The sequence below is a fragment of the Mauremys reevesii genome, linkage group 3 (genome assembly GCF_016161935.1).
Source record: "Mauremys reevesii isolate NIE-2019 linkage group 3, ASM1616193v1, whole genome shotgun sequence".
In the NCBI taxonomy this organism is placed as follows: Eukaryota; Metazoa; Chordata; order Testudines; family Geoemydidae; genus Mauremys; species Mauremys reevesii.
In genome coordinates this window covers 52,960,890-52,987,749 of record NC_052625.1, presented here as the reverse complement: position 1 = coordinate 52,987,749, position 26,860 = coordinate 52,960,890, and the positions used below count along the sequence as shown (strand labels likewise).

Sequence of the window (26,860 nt, the reverse complement as noted above, 5' to 3'; positions counted from 1 at the left end):
GCTGCATGTCCTTCCCTGAATGTGTGTGCATGCATGCATGCGTGTAAGGCCAGGTCTACAGTACAAACCACTGACAGCATAGGTATATGAGGAATGTGATTCCCTGACTGACATACCTGAGCCAGCCAAAGCCCCTAATGTAGACACACCAGTTTATACTGGCAAAACTGTGCTTTTAGCAATATAGCTGCAGTTTTGCCAGTATAAACTGCATCAACACTAGCATCACTTTGATGGAATAAACTTGTCTGAGTGTGTAAATGTAAGTAATTTAGTGATTATGAGAGGGTCAACAGTAGGCCATGGATGAACCTAAAGTGGTCTTGCTCCCATCCAATCTTATCTACAATTTTCTTAAACTGGGAATAAATCTCACAGGAGCAGAGCCCATATTCCATCTGCTAATCCTAATGATTTATTAATTAATCAGTAACTAATCTAAATCATGCCAGTGCGCCGAAATAACACAGGCTGCAAACTGAATCAAACCCACGTTTTTTTGTTACATATGTGCTGCTAGTTTTTGCTATTTCTGATCTGAAATATTTTGTGTTCACATAAACTAGTCTATCTGGCCTCATATTCCTCCGGTGTAAAACTAGACTAAAGTGAGGAGGGAGAGGGAGGAGTATTAGCAGCAGGATCAAAAATGAAAGTAGCAGAAGTGATTGAAGAGAAGCCTCCGATGAAAAGAGGACACTGCCGGATTCATTGAAGATACTTTTCTACTGAACGTTTACACTGAACAATCTGGAGTGTTTTCAACAAACCAGCTCGTATCGTAGTGTGACAAGATGGGTGAGGTAATATTGTTTATGGGCCCAGCTTTTGTAGGCGGAAGAGACGAGCTTTCACGCTACGCAGAGCTCTTCCGTGGGGTTGGTCCAATAAAAGATATTACTGCTCCGTCCACACACCCACCTTGTCTTGTTTTAATATCCTGGGCCCAACAACACTGCAAACAACAGGCAGTATGGTATCTGGTTGTGTACATTGACACGGCTGAGTCACCAAACCTTTGGCTTGTAACCAAGACTGAAATAGCTATAAAGTGGCCAAACTTTTCCAAAGTGGCCACTAATATTGTGTGCCCTTGTTCAACTGACAGCCAGGGTGACCAGATGCCCCCATTTTGGGGGTCTTTTTCTTAGATAGGCTCCTATTACCCCCCACCCCCGTCCTGATTTTTCACATTTGCTGTCTGGTCATGCTACTAACAACCCCCCCTCTCCCCCCCAAAAGGGACACCTAAAATGAAGGGACCTGGGGAAAGGCAGGGGTTAAATGGCAGGGGTTAAGGGGGCTGCAAGGGCGTCATAGGCCCGTCAGCCCCAGGATATTAGCCAGCCAAGCTGGGTGAGGCAATATCCTGTAGTGGCCCAACTTCGGCTGGGGAGCGAGACAGCTTTGGAGCCACAAGGAGCCTCTTCCTCGCTGGAAGCGTGTCTCGCACCCGCTGGGCCCCTACAAGCTTGTCTCGCTCCTAGCACTGGGGTAAGAGCGCGCGGGCTGGGGCTGGGGCTGGCCTGAGCTTCGCTTGACGGACGTGACTTTGTCACTGGGTTTTTGTTTGGTAACTGTCAAGCCCCCCTCGCCCCCCCACCCCCCGCTCACCTGTGGGGCCCAGCCCCCCGCGGGCTGATGGCCGCGGTGCTTTCCCGCCGCAGGCACCAGCGAGGCACAGGGCTCAGGCTGGGCTAGGCGAGCCCGGCGGAGTGTGCCCCCCCCCCCGTGCCAGTCGGGGCGGAGCCGGGCAGGAGGCGCGGGAACCCGGGCACGGAGGTTCCAGGTGGGGTCGGGGTGGAGCCATGGGGGCGGCACGGAGCTGCGGGGACATGCCGCCGCCTGCAGCGCAGCCCGTTTCCAGGGGCTCCATTGGCTGAGCTGCCCGCGGAGCAGGACCCGGGCGCAGGTAAGCGGGAGGGAGGCGCTGGCAGGGGGGCAGGCTGGGCGCGGGGACGCCTGGGCTCTGTGCCAGCCCTGCCACGGCCCCCCCGCCGGCAGGCAAGCGGCTCCACCCACGGGAGTGGCGGCTGGGACGGGGCGGCTCTGGGGGCTCCCCGCGCTCTTGCAGCACCGCTGCTCCCCTGCCAGGTGTTGGCCCCGCGCGGGGACAGCGGGAGCCCGATGCAGTTGGGCTGGGCGCCAGCTCTGCGCGCTTGGCAGGGACAAGTGCAGCTTGGCTCTGGCTGAGGGTGACAGGTCCTGGGAAGTCAGCGGGACATATTTTGGCACCTTCCAGCCACAGCACCTGTAAAAGAGGCAGCCTGGGATTTTCAAACACCTCTGTCTAGACAAATGGTTCACCTGACCCCAAGGGTCAGCCCCATTCCGTGCCAGGGGAGCGGAGGGACCCTAACACTACTTGCTTTCGGAAATCCCAGCAGAATTATTTAGTCCTTACAATACCCCTGTGAAGTAGTTTAGTCCCATTTTATAAATGGAAAAACTGAGGCACACAGGGCTCATTGGAGGCAGGGGACTTTAGCAAATCACTTTAAGGTCACACAGCCAGTCATGAATAGAGCCTAGGATTCTGGAGTCTATGTTGTAATTAAAAACTCTGACCTGTGCCAGCTGACGCAGGGCTTGGGCGAACAGGCTGTTTCATTGCACTGTAAACCTTCTAACTCAGGCTGGAGCCCAGGCTCTAGGACTTAGCAAGCCTAAAAGTCTGCCCCACGATTAAACAACCACTTAGCCGGAGCTCCATGAGTCCAAGTCAGCTGGCTTAGCCCAGCTACAGGCATCTAATTGCAGTGTAGACATATCCCCAGTGGTGAGCTGGAGCTGGTTCCCATAGGTTCCCAAGAACCGGTTGCTAAAATTAGACCTCCGTGGAGAACCAGTTGTTAAAGGGCCAGGGAGTGGGCAAAGAACTCCAGTCTGCGGGCTGGACCATCCTGTTGCTCCCAGGATTCCCACCTGGGGAGGCTGAGGCTCCCCCGCTTTCCCCCAGCTGCAGCGTGGCCAGCCACCGGCATCAGCTGGGCAGCTCAGCTGAGCTCCGGAGTCATCCTGCTGCTTTGAGCTGCCAGCAAGGTAAGGGGGGAAGGGGCTGCAAGCTCTAGGGCTGCCGAGGGGGCAAGTGGGGCAATTTGCCCTACACCCTGCAGGGGCCCCTGGCCTCACGAGTATGTCTTCTCCTGCCCCAACCCCTCCCCCGCTCCCCCCCCGTAAATCAGAACTTTTTATAGGGAACCGGTTGTTAAGATTTTGGCAGCTCATCACTGCATATCCCCACTTTCCTCTTTCACAGTATTCACACTGCACAACACTCTGAGCAACTATAACATTTGTACACTTCGAATTCAAGCTGTGAGCTGTGTTGTTCATAATATATGGATTTAGCACTGATTTTAGTTGCAAATTGTCACATGGTGATTAATAGATATCAGATGGCATGAGAGTCCATAAAAACCCACTGAGGTAGCTGTCTACATTGCACAAAGCAATTGTTCTAGAATGACATTATCTAAGCAGGGGCGGCTCTAGGAATTTGGCCGCCCCAAGCAGTCATGCCTGCGGGAGGTGCTGGTCCCGCGGCTCGGGTAGACCTCCCGCAGGCATGACTGCAGAGGGTCTGCTGGTCCCGCAGCTCCAGTGGACCTCCCGCAGCTGCGGAGGGTTCACTGGTCCCGCGGCTCCGGTGGAGCATCCGCAGTCATGCCTGCGGGAGGTCTACCCGAGCCGCGGGACCAGCGGACCCTCCGCAGTCATGCCTGCGGGAGGTCCGCTGTCCCGTGGCTCCGCTGGACCTCCCACAGGCATGACTGCGGAAGGTCCGCCGGACCCGCCTGCCGCCCTGCCGGCAAAATGACGCCCCACGCGCGCGCGCTTAGCGCGCTGGGGTCTGGAGCTGGCCCTGTATCTAAGATTTCTGGACATTGGCCTGCCTGGCACAAAATCAATAAAAGCAAATACAGATTTTGAGTTGTTTTAAGACCCTGCTGCAGGGGAGATAACACAGATCCCATGTCACTACTGACCTATCTCAGTTGAGCAACAAGCAGTGACTAAGACCTGTGTGCTGAGCACCATAGTGGATACAGAGAGACATCAGCAGCCTGAATTTCAAAGAGGTGGAGCATTGACCTTGGGGGAGTGAGGCTGTTCAGCCCTTCTAAAAACCAGGCCAAATCAGTGCTGTAACGAGGGCGAAGCAAGTGAGGTACTTGCATCGGGCACAGAAAGCCGAGGGGCACAGAAAAAAGCCTTCCCTGGAGGAAGGAAAGCTGTGTCTCTCCCAGCTGCTGCCTCTATGGCAACAAGAGACACTGGCCAGCAGAGGGCTGAGGGCGAGCAGCCAGCTGCAGCATGTGAGGGGTGGGGGGGCACACACCTGCTTTGCAGCCCTCCCCTCCCCCATCATCCACCTGGAGGAGATGCTGTGGGGGCTTCTGGTGGGAGACAGGATCATCAGCAGTGGGCCTCACTCACCTGAGCGGCTGCTGGGCCGGGCCGTCCGGGGGGGGGGGGCAAAGGGGGCAATTTGCCCCGGGCCCCGGGCTCCGCAGGGGCCCCCAAGAGAAGAGCGGAGGCTCCCGCCTCCGCCCCTCTCCTGGAGCACCGCGAGTCTCCGGCCGAGCCCCTGAGCCTCGCCCTGATCCGAGCCGCGTGGTGAGGGGGCGGGGCTGGGAGCTCTGGGCTGAGCGCTGCCGGGCGTGAGCTCCCAGCCCCGCCTCACCACGCGGCTCTGAGCGGACGGAGCTCAGGCCTCGCCGAGACGCGCGGGTAAGGGGCTGGGGCGGGGAGCGGACCCGCCGCCGCCGCCGCGCAGCCCAGCCCAGCCGGGCGCGGGGGCCTTCTGTTCGGGACCGCCGCCAAAGTGCGAAGGCCCGCGCGGGGACCCCGCCACCGAATTACCGCCAAGACCGGCTGCGCCGGCGCGGATCCCGCTGGCGGTAATTCGGCGCGGGGCTCCCGCCGCAGGTCTTCGGGCACTTTGGCGGCGGGTCCCGGAACGGAAGGGCCCCCCGCCGCCGAAGACCCCGGGCCCCCGGAATCCTCTGGGCGGCCCTGCTGCTGGGGCTTCTGGTGAGTGTTTGATCCTGTGATCTGCCCCCCTCCCCCCACCACTCCTGCAAACTGGGCAGCCCCATCCCCCACTCCCAGTGAGATTATGGCAAGGGGCAGCAGGGGAGGAAGGAAGCCACATGTGATTTCCCCAGCATCCACCACCCCTCTCTGGCCCCCAAACTCTGTCCCAGAGCCTGCATACAGTCCTCCGCACTCCTCCCAGAGCCTGCACCCCCTCCACCCATCCTGCACCCCACCCTGTGCCCGCAAGGCCGTTGCACCCTAGGCAAAAGTTCCACCTTGCACGTCCCACCCCCACCCCCTCCCCCTCCCCCTGGATCATCGCTTATGTCATAGGTTTCTCCCCCACTTGGAGCTGTTGGGTTCCAAGATGGGGACCTGCATGGACTCCTCTAAACTAAAAATCCTAGTTTAGGTCTGGTAAAAGCTGCCACCACCCAATAATGTACGTGTATTGGGACACAGTCCTTCCCCAAAATCCTTGGGGATCCCAAGAGCCCCAAATCCATGGAGTTCTTACACCCAGGAGAAATAAAACATTCCCCCCCTGCTTCCTCCCCCCTCCCTTTTCCTAGGAGAGATACCGGGATCCAACTACAGAGGGATGCCGTCCTCCTCCCTCCTCCCCTTTCCCTGAGAATTCACCCAAGGAAAGATCAACCAAGTCCTTAACAGAAAAGATTTTATTAAAAGAACAAAAAGCAAGTAACTGTCTTTGTATTACCAGGATGCAAAAATACAGGGTCTAAACTTATCCATCGCTGGGGAGAATCCCCCCTCCTTTCTTTCTCAGTAAAAGCAATAACAGTACAGAATTAAAGAAAGTCTATAGCAAACACACAATTGCAAATGTAGAAATCAAATTATAAGACTAATCCGCCTTTCTAATTAATACTCACTATTGGATAGTAGGAGCTACTCCAGGAGAACTTGGAGACATGTCTGGCCTCTCTTAGATGCAAAGAGAGAACGCAGAGCCAACAAGGAACACAGACAAAGGCTTCCCTCCACAGAGATTTGAAATTATCATGTCCCTTGATTGGTCCTCTGGTCAGGTGTTTCTCAGGTTACTGAGCTTGTTAACCCTTTCCAGGTAAAAGAGTCCTTAACCCTGATCTGTTTATTTATGACAGCTTATTATAAACTTTCAAAAATGAATACTGCATAATGTGGCATTGTTCATTAGAATTAATTCACGTTCATCTTGAAAATTTATTAATTTCATTATTTAGTCTACATATTTAATGAAAATAAATGAATAACCTGACAGGGTGTGGGGCTGGCTGGCTTCGGGCAGGGGTGTGTGGCAGGGGCTGGCTGGAGATGGGGTGTGGGACTAGCTGGCTTCGGGCAGGGGTGTGTGGCAGGGGCTGGCTGGAGATAGGAGTGTGGGGCTGGCTGGAGGCAGGGCGGGGGTGCGGCTGGGGTTAGCTGGAGGCAGGGCAGGGGGTGCAGCAGGGGCTGGCTGGAGATGTGGTGTGGGACTAGCTGGCTTCAGGCAGGGGGGTGCAGCAGGGGCTGGCTGGAGACAGGGGAGTGTGGGGCTGGCTGGAGGCAGGGCAGGGGGTGTGTGCGGCAGAGGTTGGCTGGAGGCAGGGCAGGGGGTGCAGCAGGGGCTGGCTGGAGATGGGGTGTGGGACTAGCTGGCTTCGGGTGGGGGGTGTGCGTCAGGGGCTGGCTGGAGACGGGGTGTGGGGCTAGCTGGCTTTGGGCAGGTGGGTGTGGCAAGTGTTGGCTGGAGACGGGGGTGTGGGGTTGGCTGGAGGGAGGGCAGGGGGTGCAGCAGGGGTTGGCTGGAGACAGGGTGTGGGGCTGGCTGGAGGCAGGGCAGGGTATGCGGCAGGGGCTGGCTGGAGACAGGGGTGTGGGGCTGACTGGAGGCAGGGCAGGGGAGGGAGGAGGTGAAAGGAGGCAAGTGGTGGGTGGGGGACTGACTAGGAGGGATGCAGCAAGCCAGCAGGGGGTTGGGGGTGAAGAGGGGTGTGATGGTGGGGCCGAGTGGGGAGGGGGTGGGTCCTATTTTACTGCTGTGATCTGGTCACCTTATGTGCGCCGTTTCTCCCCCCACCATCTTCCTTTTTGGCCCACATGTTCGAGGGCGGGGGCGGCACTGGGGAAGGAGGGTTTGTTTCTGTGGGACGGGCGGCGCTGGGAATGGGGGATTGTTTCCATGGGGCTGGGCGGGTATGTGTGTGTTTCAGGGGGACTTGGGTGGGGGAACAATTTTATATTCTTGTCTCAGGCGCAAAAATAGCTAGTTACGGCTCTGGGCCAAATATCTGAGAGCATTCCTCTTTTGTGTGTGTAGCTCAGCAAAGGAAGGTTACCCCTTCTTAGTCTACACTCAAGCTGATAAGAGAAAAGAAGCGCTGACATCTGGCATGGTGGATTTAATTTAAATCATGATTTAAATCACTGGTCAGGAAGACTCGATTTAATCATGGTTTTCTCCATAAAAGTGCATTCTTTTTGGTTGTTATAACCTTAATACATATTCTTCACAACTCAGAGATAGATGTAGGTTTCATTTTTAGAAGATACACACTAGACATTTTTAAACCTGATTTATTTTGGAAACTTTTCAGATTAGTTTTACAGCTATATCAGAAAATGAATGATTGTTTGGTTATTTCATTTACCAAAGGTAATTGAAGCAGATATTTATGAAGTCATTGGGAGGTGAACTATCTCCAATTCAACAGGTTAATCATTAATATTTGGAGAATTTTCTTGTCATGCTGTATTAGGAGGCAATCATCACCAGACAGACATTTAAATTGTTTTATTTAACTAAACCAACAACGTTAAGTATTCTGGATTTTTTTTCTTCAACAACAAACATATAATATTTTAACAAAACAAGCGCATATCCCTCGCTTCTCACATTTATCTCCAAACTTCTTCTCCTTGTCCCGATCTATTCTGCCCCCAAAAATCTTCTATTCATTAAACTTTTTGAAACTTTGTACTTTTAGAGAGAGGTAAAGGATTGACTCTGTGTACACAAATTTGCAGAGGGACAATAGAGCTGAGGTCTGTTATTTCTCTCTTCTATATATTTATTTATTTATTCAAAAACACTTTTGCTGTTAACAAGCATGTTACCTCTGGAGACACAATCCACAATTTGAGACCTGCAAAACTAAGCAGCTCTGATGGTATCTTCTAGACTGAGCACTGAGTTATTTGGATAGATAGAAAGATTAACCTAAATAATCTATACAGAAGCCTGTGGGACCCCATAAGATTGGGCCCCTAATCCATGAACTATTGGAACTCACTTACAAAAGTTTTCTTAAACATTACATGAATATGTTGTCTCATACTATAGAATTGCAATTTATAATCCCTATTCCATGATGAGATATCTTTGAGCTATAGTGTATCTTAATTAAAACTATCGTTAGATATTTTTTTCCTCAAAAAGCATTTTTTTAAATGATTTTTATCCATCCTGGCATCTGGACATGGAAGAATTCTGGGTACTCTGCTAGCTCTTTACTAAATAATGCTCATACATTGTTTTGAAAAATGTAATCACTCCTTCCTCCACCATTGTAAATATTATTATCCCCCTTTTACAGAGGAGCAAACCAAAACCCAGAGTGCCAGTGCTGGAAATCAAACCCAGGTGTTCCTATGTCCTTGTCTTGCTCTTAGTCTACCATAATGCCTTTTTAACTTTTTGTTTGTTTATCCCATTTTTAATCTAGTAAATAAAGCCAATTAGACTATATGGCTTAGCTAAGAAAGGCATGGCAAACAATTATTCACATTATAAACACTTAGGGAAGCATTCTTAAAAGCACTCAGCATTGGTCAACTCCTGCTTCCACTGACACCAATGCTAAAGCTCCCATTATTTTAATGGGAGCAGTCAAGCCATCACTTCACGCTTTCAAAAATTCCACTCTTAATTTACTTTTTCTTTATTTACAGACTGGGAACAGTTAGGTGAACTTCCTCCTCTCTGCCCCTACTCCCGGGAATGCGGGGGCTTTATGTAAAATGGAGTCTGGTTTGGAACCAGCTCATGTATGAGCATTATAGAGAGGGGTCCAGACTAAAATCTTTCAGCCATTGATTAACCTTTAACTGGATTAAAGATGATATCTAATTGGCTCCTTTTCATATGCAAAGCTGCCTTTCATCCTGGTTAGTCAACTATCATCTACAGCACCTGCCTGTTATAGTAAAAGCAAGCAAGTAGGTTACATGTACGTAAACAATTGATACTATAAATTCTGTAGATAATTGGGATTGGGAAGATTTTAAATCTAGACAAAAGCCTCATTGTTTTAGTAAATTGATTATGATGTTTAGTGGAAGCTAGAAAGTATAATGAATACAGAATGAAACATGCAGATAATCCTGAGAAGCTTGTCTATCAACTCACTGGGGAGATAATTCAGGGGAATGCATACTTTTAATTCTAGGAGCTTAATTTTCAGTTATATATTAATTACAGCCTCTAACTGCACATTTTTATTTGATGAAGAAACTATAATAAACTTATTTTTATAGACAGCCATTTTCCAAGCCATCATTGCTGAGGTGTAAGTGGAGGATTTGTTGTAAAAAAGATTTATTGATCCAAAGTCATCTTCAGGGTACATTGGCTATCTCTGAGGCAGAAGCTGTTGAACCTGAGTTTTCTGTATGCAGCCTTATTCAAGGGCTGAGAAGAGAGCTAGGGAGGTTATCTGGTGCTGGCTCTTTGCTTTAGCGCAGGGGTTCTCAAACAGGGGGTCGGGACCCCTCAGGGAGTCACGAGATTATTATGTGGGGGGTTGCAGGCTGTCAGTCTCCACCTCAAACCCCACTTTGCCTCCAGCATTTATAATGGTGTTAAATATGTAAAGAAGTGTTTTTAATTTAAAAGGGGGGTTGCACACAGAGGCTTGCTGTGTGAATGGGGTGACCAGTATAATCGTTTGAGAACCACTGCTTTAGAGAGCAACTACATGAGGGACAGGCTCAAGTGGTCATAAGTGGATGATAAACAATAACAGTCTGTCTCCAGTGAATGAAGGCATAGCCTGTAAAAAGGAACTTAATGTCAACATCAGTAAGTGTTCAGGCAATATTGCTCTGAAAGAGAATTAGTTGGTTTTGAGGATAGGCTCAGTTACACAATTGATATATCCCTAAATAAGATTATGAGTTAGAATGGCCTTGCAGGTGTAGTCCTGGTTCTCAGTGAACTCAGGTTTAAGCAGGAACATGCATGTGAGTCTGGGCATGCCCTGTGTTGTGGCAGGTGAAGAGTGCCAGATAGCTTCAAGCTGCTGGAGTGAGAACTGGGGAACCTCCTGCGGCCACCACCACCTCCCCAGACTCAAAACATTTTGTCTTGGTTGGGTGCAGCAGTTTTGACAGAGGCTTACGGTTTGGCCAGGGTTTTCTGTGAATTGACTGGAACCTAGTGGCCCTATTTGTAATTTGGTGCGAGACTTTGGAACGTATAGAAAATTGGCTACTCCCCAAGCCTATTGCGCTCCTTCATTTCTTTTGTTTGCATCTTCCTTATATTGGCTAGTTGACTTTCTTGCAGTGAGTCTATACTGCCACAAATATCTTTTGATACCATGTGAGTTGACTTCCCTTTGCTTAGAGTGAGTAGATACATATTTATCTGTCTCTGTAGTTAAGATTTATAAACTGTGATTGGCTTAAAAATCATGAAATGTTTAAAAATAATACCTTTGGGGTCTTTTTATTTGAATTGTAGAGTTAAACCTTTGGGTGGGGGGAAGTCCCAGTTCTTTGAGTGCTGGTCCCTATGTGTATCCCACACGTGGCTATGCATGCGCATCATGCGCCCGAGTCTGGAAATTCTTCAGAGCAGTGTCCATTGACCTGCACATGTGCAGTAGCTTCCCTTGTGCTTTTGACCAAGGGCATACACAAAGCAGTTTAGGTCAGTGCCTCTCCAGTTCCTTCTTACTGCTGCATGGCCTGAGTCGGAATCGTGTCCTTCTGTGCATAACCTGTAAACACAACTCCTTGTAAATAGCTTTATATCTAGTTTAGTAGTTATAGTTAGCATAAATTTATAGTTAGTATAGGATAAGTCCTCCTTACCCCTCAAATCGGGGGACTATGCCCAGAGTCCCAGGATTCAAGAATTGTGTCTCCTGCTCTTGCTCCTTCTCCATCAGTGATGGGCATCAAGATTCAACGGTGCCTGTACCGCCTGGGTGAAGCATATATATCTGCAAAGTGCTGTATCTGCTAATCTTTTCCACCCAGAACTAACGAGGCATGAGAGCTCTGTCTTAGGAAGTTTCTGATGGAGGAGGCTAAAAGGCCTCGCTCCAACCTGGGCCTGTGAGCCATCCCTGTACAGTGGCCTCAACTGACTAACAGCATGCCTCCAAGCATGGGCCTCAGAGCAAAGCCCAAAGATGACTCTTACTGGCCTTTGCATGAAAGGTGCATTCTCATGGGCACAAGGATAGATCCCCACAGAGGACTGTCCATAAGAAATGCATTTCCTCCCCAAGTCAGTCTAGGTCAGGTGAGATTTCGTAGATGGAACCCATGGAACCCGCTCCACCAAAGACCCCCTCAGGTTGGAGGGTGAGGCATGAAAGAAAAGGGATCCAGGTAGTTCAGGTAGTGACAGCAGGACCGAAGCAAAAAGACAGATACTTGCCTGTTCATCAATGAATGTAAGTCAAGACCTATCATCAGTGCAGAGCCATTTATCCAAAGACTGAACAAGAGCAACAGATGAGCCAGGTTCTTCAAGCATCCCAGCTGGAACTCCCTGGACTCTGGGCCCTACAGAGACCTTCGAAGGAAATATGTGTGTGTTATCCACAGTCTCTGCTCTTCATGGGCCCTGCCCTCCTGAGAGAAATCCTTAAGCCTGGTGGAGGAATCGTTACTGATGTCTCAGGAGCAGTTACATCCCACGGGCAGGAGCGCCTCAGTACCAACAGTGCAACTGCTACCAATGGAATTGGAATCGGAAGAGCTAGAGGAGATGGAGGCGCCAGTATCTCCGAGAAAGCACAGGAGTCCTGACAGGCATTCAAGAGGCTACCTACTAGCACTCTGGATACGAACCCCTAAAGAGACCCAGTACAGATTGGGACTACCAAGGCTGATGGACCCCTCCTTCTTGCCCTATTGGGGCCTTGGGACCTTATGGCAGACACCCAGACCCCTCTCACATGTCATACCACTCCTCTTCCTCTCGGCAGCTGGCTCCATTGGTGTATGAAGAGGAAGAGCTGGACCTGGTTCCGACAGTACCAACAGTTCCAATGGGGACTTCCTTATCATCCCTGAACGATGCTGTCACTCCTTTGTTGTCCTCTCTGCTGGATAACCATCAGCAATACCAGGAGCAGTTGCAAAGGGTAGCTAATGATCTACAGATCCCATTGGAAGAGGTCCAGGACCCTCAACACTGGCTCTTGGACATTTTATAACCACAAGGCCTGACCAGAATAGCTCTTCCAATTAATGAGACGATATTAGATCTGGCCAGCGCAGTTTGGCACATACTTGCATTTTGTGCCCCTATGCCAAAAAGACGCTACTTTGTTCCTGCCAAGGGAACTGACTTTATATTTTCCCATCCTACCCCTAACTTGCTGTTGGTACAGGTGGATGTAGAAAGAACTAGGTCACAGAAATCCATTCTGGCAGAGTAGGGCCCAAAGACACTGGACCTCCTAGTAGGAAGGTCTTCTCTGCAGATCTGCAATTTCGTAAAGCTAATTACCAAGCCTTATTAGCAAAATATGATTTCAACACCTATATCTGACCTGCAGATTTCAGAGACAAACTCCCAGTGGAAGACTGAGCCCAATTCCAGTCTTTTCTGGATGAATGAAAACTAGTGACAAACTTGGCTCTCCAAGTTGCGGTGTATGCTGCAAATACTGTGGAGATTATATGAGCATCTCCCAACCGTCTCCTCCGAGTTCCTAGTTTAAAGCTCTTTTAATCAGTTGTGCCAACCTCCATCTCAGAAGTCTGTTTCCCTCCCTCCACAAGTGGAGTCCATCCCATGAGAACAGTCCTCTGCCGCCTCCCAATGGTCAAACATCCCCAAACTCTCCTTATAGCACCGATCATCATAATCTTGTCTTGCCCTCATTCTCCTCCCCTAGGGACAGACAGAATCCCACTGAAGATCACCTGAGCCTCCATTTCCTTAAGCATCTTCCCCAGTCTGGCATAGCTTCCCATGATGCATTTCGGCAAGAAGCTAGCTGTGTCATTTGTTCCCACATGAAGGACAATCATTGGATTCTTTCCTGCTCCCATTTGGATCCTCTTCAGTCTCAGGTCCACATCCCCTATCTTAGCTCCTGTCAGACAGCACATCCTTCTGTTCTCCAGATCAGCTCTGGTGACTGGCCTGTCTGTTCTTCTTAGTAGGAAGTCACCAATCTTGTAGACCTACCTCTTCCTGGTGTAATTCTACAGGTTTCCTCCTGTTCTTTCTGACTGCAAGTCCTCTTGTCTTTTATTTTCATTTTCAATCTCTGCAAGTCATCCTGCATCCCTTTGGTGCTCCGAACTTTCCCCATCTTTGACTCTTTCCCCTCTTCTTATAAGACTAGACATTGTTCTCTTCTTCCCTGTCCTCCCACCTTCTGTTACGGCCTGCTGTGCCCCTTCTTCATTTTCCAACTGCGCAAACCTGTTCCTGAGCTCTATTTCTCCTTCAGTAGCTGGTCTTTTCCTCGACCTGGTTCTTATAGTCATATGCTTCCATTGGCCACTTCCTCACCCAGTAGTCTGTCTCCCTGTAGAGTTCTTCAGTCCAGCTTGCACCTGCAAGTCTTGATTTTCCCTTCAGTCTCCTCTCGCCTTCCCTCCATCATCTGTTCAAATCCCCTTTGAAACTCAACCAGAATTTCCACCTGCATCTCCAGACCTCAGATCTTCTCTTCCATCAGCTCTATCAGGCACTTCATACAAACGAAGCTATCACAAGGTAAAAAATACAATTAGTTTTGTCAGTGAAGACCAGACACTGCTTTGAAGAATTTCTGCACTTGGGCACGTGGTGTGCATGTGTACCACGTGTGGAATACAGATAGGGATCACACATCTTGAAGAACCTTCAGTTACACTAAGTAACCTCTCATTTCAAGTTTTTCTCTGCAAGCATAAGAGAGCAAAATTTAGTGTGGTGGGGTTTTCCCCCTTATACTCACATGAATTCAGGCTTTAAGAAAAAGAACACTTATTGCAAGGGGTGACCGCACTATCGCTTAATGTATAGCAAGACACAAAAGCACTGCTTTTCCCCCAATGGGTGAAGTGATTCTTAGCTTCTGAGATCTCATCTTTAGTTGCCCCCTCTGTGTGTCCCAAGCTCTACCACTTGGTGTTTCTTATCTCTCCTTCTGACAAGTAACTCCTTCCATTTTCTCATGCCTAGAACAGCCTTCCTGGCCCAGTACATCCTGTATCTCCACATACCTCCTCAGAACTCACCAATCAGCTTTCTATGGGTCACGGCTTCCTCAGCCCCCCCTTTTGGACAGTGCACCTAACTGTTACTCCATTTTTTTAAATTCAGAGGAACTAATGAGATGCTCTACACAATAATAGACCTCTCTCATGAGCTTTCTCACTCTCTCTACTCCCACTCTTCACCCTATATTCCTTATGTCTCAACAGAAAGTTCTGTAGTGCAACAACATGTCACTTGTAGGTGTCTGTACAATTCCAGTCCCATTTATAATGCCGTATAAACAAGATACAGCGTGTTTCAAGTGTGTTCTGTCCTAGGCCTTACTTCAGAAGAAAGCTAAGCCAGTGTCTCTCAAAATCTGACTTTTCTCTATCTTCGTTCCAGGAGAAAGTGGAGCTATGCACATGGCTTTGCCACAGACACTCTTTTGTAAGTAGTAAATTCCTACGCAGTTGCTCCCAAGCGTAGTTCCTACGCAGTTGCTCCCAAGCGTAGTTCTAGCCAGAATTCCAGACATACCATACCCCAAACTCAGGTCTGTCTGCTTTTTGACCCTACCAGAGAAACAGAACCTTTTAATTTTCTGAGGTAGGAAGAGGAGCATGCTCATCTTTGGTCTTTGTGGATGGTGTAGATCCCATGACATGATTTTTTTTAATGTGAGTAAGAGATTACATCAATAGGCTGTGCCAAAATGTTCCCTCTTCTTCTCTCCTTCTTCTGTGTGCTGTGCGTCTAGGCCAAAATGTTCAAACTTGGGCATCTAAAGTTAGAGACCTAACTAAATTACCCGATTTTTCCAATAGTGGTTAACATCCAGCAACTCCCATTGGTTACATCATAAGGTTTTGTCAGCTGGATCCAGGGGCAATAGGATCTTTGAGAAGCTAAGAAGGCATCAGAGATGGTTTGGGATTGTGAGGTAAGCATATTTAGCTGGATATTTCTTAAAACAATCAGCAGTGAAATAGTTAACAATGTTAACATTTAAATGGTCATCTTTAGGTTTCAGAGTTAAAACTCCATTGAGCTGTTCGTAGCTCTCAAAGCTAGTGTTTCATGCTGGCTGCAGACTCAGGCAAACTTCACTGCATTGTTTTACACTCAGTTCATGTTTTTAAAGATCTCTTAACATGATATCTAGGGCCCTGGAGAGCTTTTTTCACCTTTGTTACCCTTTTCTGTACTCTCAGTATTTCTTAGCCTCACAACTGTGCACCATATTCCAGGGGTCATCATGTCAGCTCCTTGTGCTCTTTTTCTGCGAGTGATACAAACCTCTGTTCTCTTTGCACTCTTAACTCCTCCCAGACATTGAGAATATGGGGTTTTAGCATCTCTTCTCATCAGTCTCCTGCCTTTTTTTCATCAGGGTCTTGCAATCTCTTATCACCTTGAATATATCTCTTTTGTTGTTTGTCCACTCCTCTCCTAGTTGCTTCGCATTAAGTTGCATGAGCCTCTTCAACCCCATTTTTCCTAATTACCTGTAGAAGTAGATATGCCCCCCTTTGGGTATCAGCTGTCACTCTTAGTTCTAGTAGGCCTGCCTATTCCTTTTGCTAGTTCCTTGATGTATAGCATAAACAAGATAAGCATAAAGGAGTGAGTGTTGGTCCTAACATGTCACTTACCACCTATCTGATCTGTAGCCATTCAATGCTGGTCTTCCCTGACAAAACCACGTGTGTTTTTACCTTGTGGTAGCTAATGCACATTAGCTATCCCACTGTAAAAACACAGAGGAGACCAGTCACTTTCATTTTATTGAGGTAAACTAGGCAAGGTCATCCATGGGTCCAGGGGCGGCTCTAGAAATCGGGCTGCCCCAAGCAGCGCGGAGCGCTGCGCCGCCCTTCCCCGGTCCCACGGCGGGTCCCCTCTTCCCGCGGCTCCGGTTGAGCTCCTGCCGGCATGCCTGCGGCAGGTCCACCGGAGCCCGGGACCAGCGGACCTGCCGCAGTCATGCCTGCGGGAGCTCAACCGGAGCCGCGGGAAGACGGGACCCACCGCAGTCATGCCTGCGGCAGGTCCGCTCGTCCCGGGCTCCGGTGGACCTGCTGCAGGCATGCCGGCGGGAGCTCCACTGGAGCCAAATGCCGCCCCCCCCGGGAAACGGCCGCCCCAAGCGCCTGCTTGGCGCGCTGGTGTCTAGAGCTGCCCCTGCATGGGTCAGACGGATGCCTTGTCTCTATTTCGGCTTTTACAGCAAATTAGCTGTTGCGTTTGTTAGCTCGCTGTAAAACATCACTTTGTTAAGTAGTGAAGACAAAGCCTTAGCCAATGTTCTCTGCCTTCTGTTACAAAGCCAAGTTGGTTAGGGTATTTTTTTTTTTTAGTCAACTCATTTCACCATTATACTTGTGCTTGTTAACTTTATACAAACTTTAACCTTGAAGACAATACTCTATTGAAACTCTACTTGAAGCTCTAGAGTACATTCTGTACATTACTCACCATCTACTCTTCATTGCCATTCCCTCAAAGATTTTAATCAGTTTTGTCAACCCTGACCTCCCTTTTGTAAATAAGGGCTGTCTCTAGCCAGCCTGTAACTGCCCAAGTTCTTTCCTGTTACCTTTCTGATCCTTCCAGGTCAGAGTTTTGGTTTTGGCTGCATTTCTAATTAACTTGTGAGAGTACCTAAGGATCCCTCATCTCTGTTCTAAATGCTGCTTTGTTTGAGACATGGTTCAGAGTAACTACTAATCTTCTTGGTTGCTCAGTGACTAGATAAGAAAAGGTATTTTAAAACACACAGACTCTTCCCTGTGGCACTTCCTGTTCTAATCAGAGCAATTAAAATTCTTCTCATGTGGGAGTTTTCAAGGAATATTGAGAGTCAACACAGACTGAGTTTGGGTTTGTGAGGCAGGAGCAACTGAGCTCTAATCCTGGTTCTGTGGCTCTGGGAAAGTCCTTTAACATCTCTTCCTCAGTTTCTCCAGAGGTAAAATGAGGGTAATACTTGTCCCCACAGGAGTGTTGTAGAGATCAATTAGTTGTCTTAATTGATTGTCTTGAAGTGCTACAAATGAATCACATTGATACTATTAGCCCTTTTCAAAAAGGCCAGATTCTCTCCAACTTCACTGCTGCTTTGAGAGACACTAACAACGCAAAGGAACGGAAACTGACCCATCTGGCCTGCTGAGAAATTTCCCCACTGTGGCAGAATCTTCAGCTGGAATAACCAGCAGAACCAGCTCCTTTGTCCAGTAGAGGGGACATGCCAGTGAGCGGATGGTTTGTGGTTGGAACACTCAGACTATATTCAGATAGCGGATAGCTCATCGGGAGCTGTAAACATGGCTTAGAGCAGTGGTTCTCAACCTTTTTGGGCTCAGGACACAAATGTTTATGACATGTTGCGACCCAGTAAATAGTCTGGGAGTTGAGGCCCTGGGGTGGTTTCAAGCAGGTCCTGCCCTGCCTGGAGGGGTTGGGGCCTGCCCAGAGGTGAAAGTAAGCTGGTACTGTCCGGTACGGCGTACCAGCAAGAGCCAGTACTCCGTTCCAGACCGCACCGGCTTCCGCAGCGGGGATTTAAAGGGTTCTGGGCTCCCTGCCGCTGCGGGAGCTCTGGGCCCTTTAATTTGCCCCATAGCCCCGGGGGCTCCCAGCCACCTCTGCAGCTGAGAACCCCAGATTGATTTAAAGGCCCTGGGGCTCCCAGCCACAGCCAGTGCACCAGGGCCTTTAAATCTTGAGAGGCCACGCCTCTTCCAGATGAGGCCACGCCCCCCTCAGGACTCCAGCAGTACCGGTAAGTCCTGTAAGTTACTTCCACCCCTGGGCCTGCCCTGCACTCACCCCATATTGGCAGCTCTGTGGCTGGCTGGGGTTGGCTCTCCACTCTCTGGGCGTTGCAACCTCCTGGGTTCCAGCGCTGCTCAAATTTGGCCTCACCCCCTCCCCAAACTGGACCAAATTTGTGAGAGTGGAGTTGTGACCTGGCAGGAGGGGTCCTGCCCTGCCTGGAGGGGTTGGGGCCTGCCCAGAGGTGAAAGTAAGCTGGTACTGTCCGGTACGGCGTACCAGCAAGAGCCAGTACGCCGTTCCAGACCACACCGGCTTCCGCAGCGGGGATTTCAGTGCCACTCACTCAAATTTGGCCTACTTAGACTCACATCATGAAAGCTGGGCCAAACCTGAGTGGCGCTGGGACCCCAGAGGTTGCAGTATGTGGAGCAGGGAGGCAAGCCCAACTGGCTGCGTGGGACAGGAGCCACAGGAGCTGCCACGGAACTGTTTGAAACATTCTGGTGACCCAATTTTGGGTCCTGACCCAACGGTTGAGAAACCCTGGTTTAGACCAACCACCAGTCTGGGGCCTGCCTGAGAATCAGGGAGCCAGGACCAGCTGTCTTATGCCCATTCCTAGCGGAAACTGGGCACAGCAGAGCCTTAGTGCCATTGTGCCTGTGATGGGTCGCCCCCCTTCAAGCTACCACCTGATGTGCTGAGATACCACTGAGCTTGCCTGTTCTGCCAGCATGGGCCCCCTTAAACCTATCTTGCTTACCCAGGCTCTTAAGCCTCCTGTAGCACACACATAGGCAAGGTCACACCCCGCTGCAGAATGACACAGACACTGAGATCGGCTCTAGGAAGACTCAGCTTAAGGGACTTGCCCCAGCACTCTGGTGTCCACCTCCCTTGAAGTGCAGGCCCAAAGGTACGCTGTCTTGGGCTGTAGAGAAATCTATACAACTTAAGCTCATAAATTCTCCCACCCCCTCACTGTAGAGGAAGATATGCACAACTTCTTGCCCTCCCCCTAGTTAGAAATTACATAAACTGGGTTTAATAATAAACAAAACAAATATTATTAACTATAAAAGGCAGATTTTAAGTGGTTAAAGTGATAGCAAACCGTTTGCATGTTTTATTTTATTTGCTTAGTAATCTGTTTTGTTCTAAGTTTTATTCATTAAAGAAATTGTCTACAAATAGTAATTTCTCACTCTAAATATGGTCACAGGTAGATTACAGGAAGTCTTGAAAGGCAGCTGCAGTTGCCTGCAGTTTGAGTTCAACTCTTCTCCGCTCAGTTCAGTTCTTGCTTCCAGGTGTTCTTCAGTGTCTCTTGGGGTGGGGAGGCAGAGGAGAACCCTGGTGATGTCACTCCCCTGCCTTATATAGCTCTTGTGTACGGCGGGAACCCTTTGTCTTCCAGTGGTAAAACACTGGCATTCCAAAGGGTGGGTCCAGTACCACGTGACTCAGACGCATGTCTCTGCAGGGCTGTGGCAGCCATTACTCGTAGGCTGTCTGGATGGTCCACAGAAAGACTAAGCTCTTTCGCAGTCCATTGTCTTTGCTAATGGGGCATTAGCCCTGTCTGGCTTTTCCATTGCTGTATCTGAAGGACTAGTTGTGGGTGACATCCAGAGTAGCACATTTGAAATACAGATACATGGTCAAGTTTCCTAACTTCAGATACAGAAATGATACAGGCATTCAAATTGGATAATTACATTCAGTAAATCATAACCTTTCCAATGATATATTACATGAGCCATCTAGCATAAAGTAGGTCTGTTATATCATATCCATATCATAAGCATATTTTCATACACAATATGAAGTGAAACATCACACCTTCTCCCTGAGTTTACTGCCAAAGGGTTGGTCACTGACCAATGCGGAGGCAGTATATCTAAAATCCCTTTTTGGCTTTGGCTATGCAACCTCCAAGTGTTACCAAACACTGTAATGTTATCCATAGGCATTTTTGCAAAGTTCTAGGTATCTGTTCCCAGGTTGCCTGAAAACATTGTGGTGTATAGCATTGTGTACATAATGCAGATATCAATATCTTTTAAAATGTAGGTATAAAATGTAGCCATTAATGCCATGAGGTGATGTGCCTCAGTTTCCCCTTCCACCCAGAAGTCAAGATTGGTTATGCTTTCTCTGCTGTTCCAGGCTCTAAGCCCATTTACAGATACTAGGTGAGAAGCAGTATTCGTATAGGACTTTCTTGTTACCACTCCTAGTTTGTGCCAAAGCTTTTCCTAAAAATCATGCATAAAGAATATGGAGTAAAACGTCACAGTGCCCTTGTAAGTAACCCAGTAATAGAATTAGACTTTGTAAATACACTTTAAACTTTATTTCTCCTACCTGGGACCACTGCTTTATTTTAAATAGCTGTAGAAGTATAGAAAAGGGTGATGGAGAACTTTGGCTGCCTTTGAAGCATGCATACATCTCATTATACAGAGGGATCCAGGGAATTAGAATAGGAGGTTGTCATGAACTTTTTAAAAAGTGCTAAAAATGTAGACAGAAGAAAATAGACAACCTACCTGAGTTCTTTTCACTCCAATTCATTGTGCTGTGTGTCTACTATGTGATCTAGGTGAAGTAACTGCTCTGTGCCTCAGTTTTCCCAGCTATAGAATGCGGATCACGATGCCTACGTAGCTGTATAAAGTGCTTTGCGAGCTCTGGATTGCAAATGCTACAGTAGAACCTCAGAGTTAAGAACACCTCAGGAAAGGAGGTTGTTTGGAACTCTGAACAAAATGTTACTGTTCCTTCAAAAGTACATTGACTTAATGCAGCTTTGAAACTTTACTATGCAGAAGAAAAATGCTGCTTTTAATCATCTTAATTTAAATGAAACAAACACAGAAACCGTTTCCTTATCTTGGCTGAGTTTTTTTTTAACTTTAATGTTTTGTAGTTCACGTTTAACACAGTACAGTACTGTATTTACTTCACCCCACCCCACCCCTCCCGCAGCCCCTGCTGTTGCCTGATTGTGTACTTCCAGTTCCAAATGAGGTGTGTGATTGTCCGATCAGTTCATAACTCTGGTGTTTGTAGGGTTCTACTGTATATTAGAGCTAAACTCAGTATTATGAAGCCCATTTAAGAAGAGAGTAAGGGATCACATTCAGTACATAGCCCAAAACACTGTTAACGCCAATATTTTTTTTTCAGATTGTAATTACTGGGATGAAATCCAGCTCCAGAATATTTTCAAAGCAATTTAACAATATTAATGCACAGGTGACAGCTCAGAGGGCGAAAAAAAATCTTGGCACTTTATTTTTGTTAATAAATAATTGAATCTGATCTAATCAGAGGAGAGCAGCAATGCAATTAGTCCTGAGGGCAAAGATGTCGACAACCAGGCTTTTCTTATCTGGCCAGTATAACAACCACGTAAAACCAATTTTACTGTACATTGTACCTTATTTTCAAGAGCTTTACTATGGCCTAGATCAACATAATAAACAAGCCCCTTGTCAATAGCCTTACTAACCATTTAAAAAAGAGAGATTAGGTTGGTCTCGCATGGTCTGTTCTCTTAGAAGCGTTGCAGACTTCCCTATTACATATAATGCCTTTATCAGCTTCTGTCATCAATATTTTATCACGTTCTCCAGAATTTTATTTGGGAGTGGAGTTAGATTAATTATATTTCCTGCTTCTCCATTTTCTCTCTTTTTTTTTAAAGCGATGGGAGTGGTCCTCCACTCCCACACCGAACAGCAAGACGAGGTTGACTATATAATGGTAGCAGAATGGGGAGAGCTGTTAATATTCTGGGGAAAAAAGCAGACAGGATTAGGGACTGAGTCAGATTCAAGTTCTGTGAGCACAGTGGTGGTGAAAGCAGCAAAGAATCCTGTGGCACCTTATAGACTAACAGACGTTTTGCAGCATGAGTTTTCGTGGGTGAATGCCCACTTCGTCGGATGCTATCATCACCTTCTCCTGGTATATTCGTGACATTGATTTGGAGACATTCACCATCTGGTCACTGCATCACAGAATTTGAGAACTTTATTTAATTCCCCTCAGTTTTCCCTCCCTCCAAGGTCCACTCTTGATTTGGCTCATAGCTTCTTTGATTCACTAGCCTCGGAGGTTACATGACTTGGTCTCACCAGAGCTGTTCAGCTCTCAAAGTAACTCACCAGCACAGCAATGAATCTGTCCCTCTGTTTTAGGTACATGTAAGTAACTCAGTTTTGCATAGGGTTGTCCAGCGTGAACTCAGCTCTTTGGCTCGTCTAGCTTTTGCAGCTCTGCTTCAATGTTTTTGGGTTTGTCCACTCGGACTCAATGGAGAGAGAAGAGGGAGCAGGAGTGGTTTGAGAAGTGAGGCATGGGATGGGGTGGGGGCTGCAGGGAGGAAGAACAAAGCAGACTGAGTTTATCTATCTTCCATCTCAGTCTCAGTTTAGGAGCTCAAAGGTGAGAATATGTGGCCTAAGGTGTGTATGAACTCGTGCAACATACTCCTGGATCACTTCTGAGTTTGTCTGTCAGCATTCGTTGCCCGTCACAGCTTAGCAGTATGGGGATTTTTTATTTCAAAAGGGCTAACTTTAAAAATTAAGGAAATTAGTTAGGGAAGTGGATTGGACTGAAGAACTTGTGGCTGTAAAGGCGGAGGAGGCCTGGAATTACTTCAAGTCAAAGTTGCAGAAACTATCAGAAGCCTGCATCCCAAGAAAGAGGAAAAAATTCATAGGCAGGAGTTGCAGACCAAGCTAGATGAGCAAGCATCTCAGAGAGGTGATTAAGAAAAAGCAGAAAGCCTACAAGGAGTGGAAGATCGGAGGGATCAGCAAGAAAAGCTACCTTATTGAGGTCAGAACATGTAGGGATAACGTGAGAAAGGCCAAAAGCCATGTAGAGTTGGACCTTGCAAAGGGAATTAAAACCAATAGTAAAAAGTTCTATAACCATATAAAACAAAGAAAGAAGAAGTGGGCCCGCTAAACACTGAGGATGGAGTGGAGGTTAAGGATAATATAGGCATGGCCCAATATCTAAATAAATACTTTGCCTCAGTCTTTAATGAGGCTAATGAGGAGCTTAGGGATAATGGTAGAATGACCAATGGGAATGAGGATTATGGAGGTAGCTATTACCACATCCGAGGTAGAAGCCAAAATCAAACAGCTTAATGGGACTAAATCAGGGGGCCCAGATACACTTCATCCAAGAATATTAAAGGAACTGGCATATGAAATTGCAAGTCCATTAGCAAGCATTTTTAATGAATCGGTAAACTCAGGGGTTGTACCGTATGACTGGAGAATTGCTAACATAGTTCCTATTTTTTTTAAGGAAGGGAAAAAATGTGATCCGGGTAACTAAAGGCCTGTTAGTTTGACATCTGTAGTATGTGAGGTCTTAGAAAAAATTTTGAAGGAGAAAGTAGTTAAGGACATTGAGGTCAACGGTAATTGGGACAAAATACAACATTGTTATACAAAAGGTAGATCATGCCAAACCAACCTGATCTCCTTCTTTGAAAAGGTAACAGATTTTTTTAGCCAAAGGAAATGCAGTGGAGCTAATTTACCTCAGTTTCAGTAAGGCATTTGATACAGTTCCACATGGGGAATTATTAGCTAAATTGGAAAAGATGGGAATCGGTATGAAAATTGAAAGCTGGATAAGGAACTGGTTAGAGGCGCCTACAACGGGTCATACTGAAAGGTGAACTGTCAGGCTGAAGGAAGGTTACTAGTGGAGTTCCTCAGGGATTGGTTTTTGGGACCAATCTTATTTAATCTTTTTATTACTGACCTTGGCACAAAAAGTGGGAATGTGCTAATAAAGTCTGCGGATGACACAAAGCTGAGGTATTGCCAATACAGAGAAGGCCCAGGAGATCATACAGGAATATCTGGATGTCCTTGTAAACTGGAGTAAAAGTAATAGGATTAAATTTAATAGTGAAAAGTGCAAGGTCATGCATTTAGGGATTAATAACAAGAATTTTTGTTATAAGCTGGGGACGCATCAGTTGGAAGTAACAGAGGAGGAGGACAAGGACCTCGGAGCATTGGTTGATCACAGGATGACTATGAGTCACCAATGTGATATGGCCGTTAAAAAAGCTAATGCGGTCTTGGGATGCATCATGTGAGGTATTTCCAGTAGAGATAAGAAGGTATTAGTACAGTTATACAAGGCACTGGTGAGATCTCATCTGGCCTACTGTGTGCAGTTCTGGTCTTCCATGTTTAAGAAGGATGAATTCAAACTGGAACAGGTTCAGAGAAGGGCTACTAGGATGATCCGAGGAATGGAAAAAACCTGTCATATGAAAGGAGACTCAAAGAGCTTGGCTTGTTTAGCCTAACCAAAAGAAGGGGAGATATGATTGCTCTATATAAATAGATCAGAGGGCTAAATACCAGGGAGGCAGAGGAATTATTTAAGCTAAGTACCAATGTGGACACAAGAACAAATGGATATAAACTGTCCATCAGCAAGTTTAGACTTGAAATTAGACAAAGGTTTCTAACCATCAGAGAAGTGAAGTTCTGGAACAGCCTTCCAAGGGGAGCAGTGGAGGCAAAAGGCATATCTGGCTTCAAGACTAAGCTTGATAAGTTTATGGAGGGAATGGTATGCTGTGATAGCGTAATTTTGGCAATTAATTGATCTTTGACTATTAGTGGTAAATATGCCCAGTGGCCTGTGATGGGATGTTAGATGGGGTGGGCTCTGAGTTACTACTGAGAATTCTTTCCTGGGTATCTGGCTGGTGAGGCTTGCCCACATGCTCAGGGTTTAGCTGATTGCCATATTTGGGGTCGGGAAGGAATTTTCCTCCAGGGCAGATTGGCAGAGGCCCTGGGGGGTTTTCGCCTTCCTCTGCAGCGTGGGGCACGGGGTCACTTGCTGGAGGATTCGCTGCACCTTGAAGTCTTTAAACCATGATTTGAGGACTTCAATGGCTCAGACATAGGCTAGGGCAGAGGTGGGCAAACTATGGCAGCCCGTGGGACCGTCCTGCCTGGTCCCTGAGCACCTGGCCTGGGAGGCTCGCCCCCAGCCCCTCCCCTGCTGTCCCCCCTTCCCCGCAGCCTCAGCTCACTCACTCTGCCATGGGCGCAATGCTCTGGGTGGTGGGGCTGTGAGCTCCTGGGGCAGCGCAGCTGCAGAGCCCAGCCTGAGCCAGTGCTCTGTGCTGCACGGGTACAGCGGCAGCGTGGCTTGGCTCCAGCTGGGCGGTGTGGCTGTAGTGCCGCCAGCCACCGGTGCTCCAGGCAGCACGTTAAGGGGGCAGCAGGCAGGAGGGTTGGAGAGAGAGCAGGGGCATTTGGGGTGGTGATCAGGGGATAGAGGTTTAGATAGGGACTGGGGTGGTTGGGGGGGAATAGGGGGTTGAATGGTGGCAGCGGTCCTGGGGGATGGCAGTCAGGCAGGAGGGGGGTTGGATGGGGTGGCAGGGCGCAGTCAGGTGACAGGGAGAAGGGGTAGTTGGATGAGGCAAGGGCCCAGGGGGGCAGTCAGGAATGAGAGGAGGGATTGGATGGGGCAGCGGGAGTCCGGGGGCTGTCAGGGGACAGGGAGCCGGGGGTGGTGGATGGGACAGGGGTCCCAGAGGGGCCTTCAGGGAACGGGGGGTTGGATGGGGCAGGAGTCGGGCGGGCAGATAGGAGGTGGGGGCTGGGCCACGACCCCCTCCCCTAACCAGCCCTCCATCCAATTTATGAAACTCGATGTGGCTCTCAGGCCAAAAAGTTTGCCTGTCCCTGGGTTAGAGGTTTGTTACAGGAGTGGGTGGGTGAGATTCTGTGGCCTACGTTGTACAGGTGGTCGGACTAGACGATCATAATGATCCCTTCTGATCTTAAAGTCTATGATTCTATGATTTTTAACCATTTCTGATATACAGCACAATGCCAGTCATTGTTACTGATCTAGCACAGTGCATGAATTGTTTCTTACTTCATGTGTTATTGCTCAAGTGTTGCAAGTTACCACAGCCCCTGCCAGCCCGCTGCATCTGACCTTCCTTCCTTCAGCTCTTACATCCTCCTAGCAATTTTAAGTTCCTTATACCCAAGTTAGCCAAATATGTTAAAGATGAAAAAAATACCTGAAACACCTTCCCCTGTCTTCCCCTTTACCTGTAACAATCTGGGATCTTTTTCATACACATGCCCCAGTTACAGCAGCATTCATGCAGCCCCAGGGCAAACTCACAATGTGTCTAGCATTGGAACTAAAGAAAAATCTTCCAAGCTGACAGTAGGGCGAGGGAATATCTTTTATTGGAACTACTAGTGTTGGTGAGCGAGACAAGTTTTTTGATGTACACAGAGCTCTTCTTCAGGTCTGCGAAAGGTACTGAGAGTGTCAACTAAATACAAGATTGAACAGATAGTTTAGCATAAGGAGTTAGGGACCATTCAAGGCAAAGGGGCCCATTAACACCCCCCGCATAGGACAAAAAACGGGGTTAGTGGGTTACAGATTGTTATAGTAAACCAGGGGTTGGCAACCTTTCAGAAGTGGTGTGCCGAGTTTTCATTTATTCACTCTAATTTAAGGTTTTGCGTGCCAGTAATACATTTTAACGTTTTTCGGTCTCTTTCT

General features: G+C 48.0%; 1 protein-coding gene across 2 annotated transcripts in view; it reads left to right on the top strand.

The window, feature by feature from the left end:
• Positions 1–1,392: 1,392 nt before the first annotated feature.
• The window catches only part of TLR5 (toll like receptor 5), a 40,738-nt gene continuing 15,270 nt past the window's right edge, over positions 1,393–26,860 (top strand). Inside the window, exon 1 of one of the 2 annotated variants that reach the window (XM_039532406.1) lies at positions 1,393–1,494. The gene's annotated coding sequence lies outside the window, so the exon portion shown is untranslated. Of the gene's footprint in view, positions 1,495–1,838; positions 1,913–26,860 lie in introns of those variants that run through there. The other variant, XM_039532404.1, reaches the window with a different exon arrangement.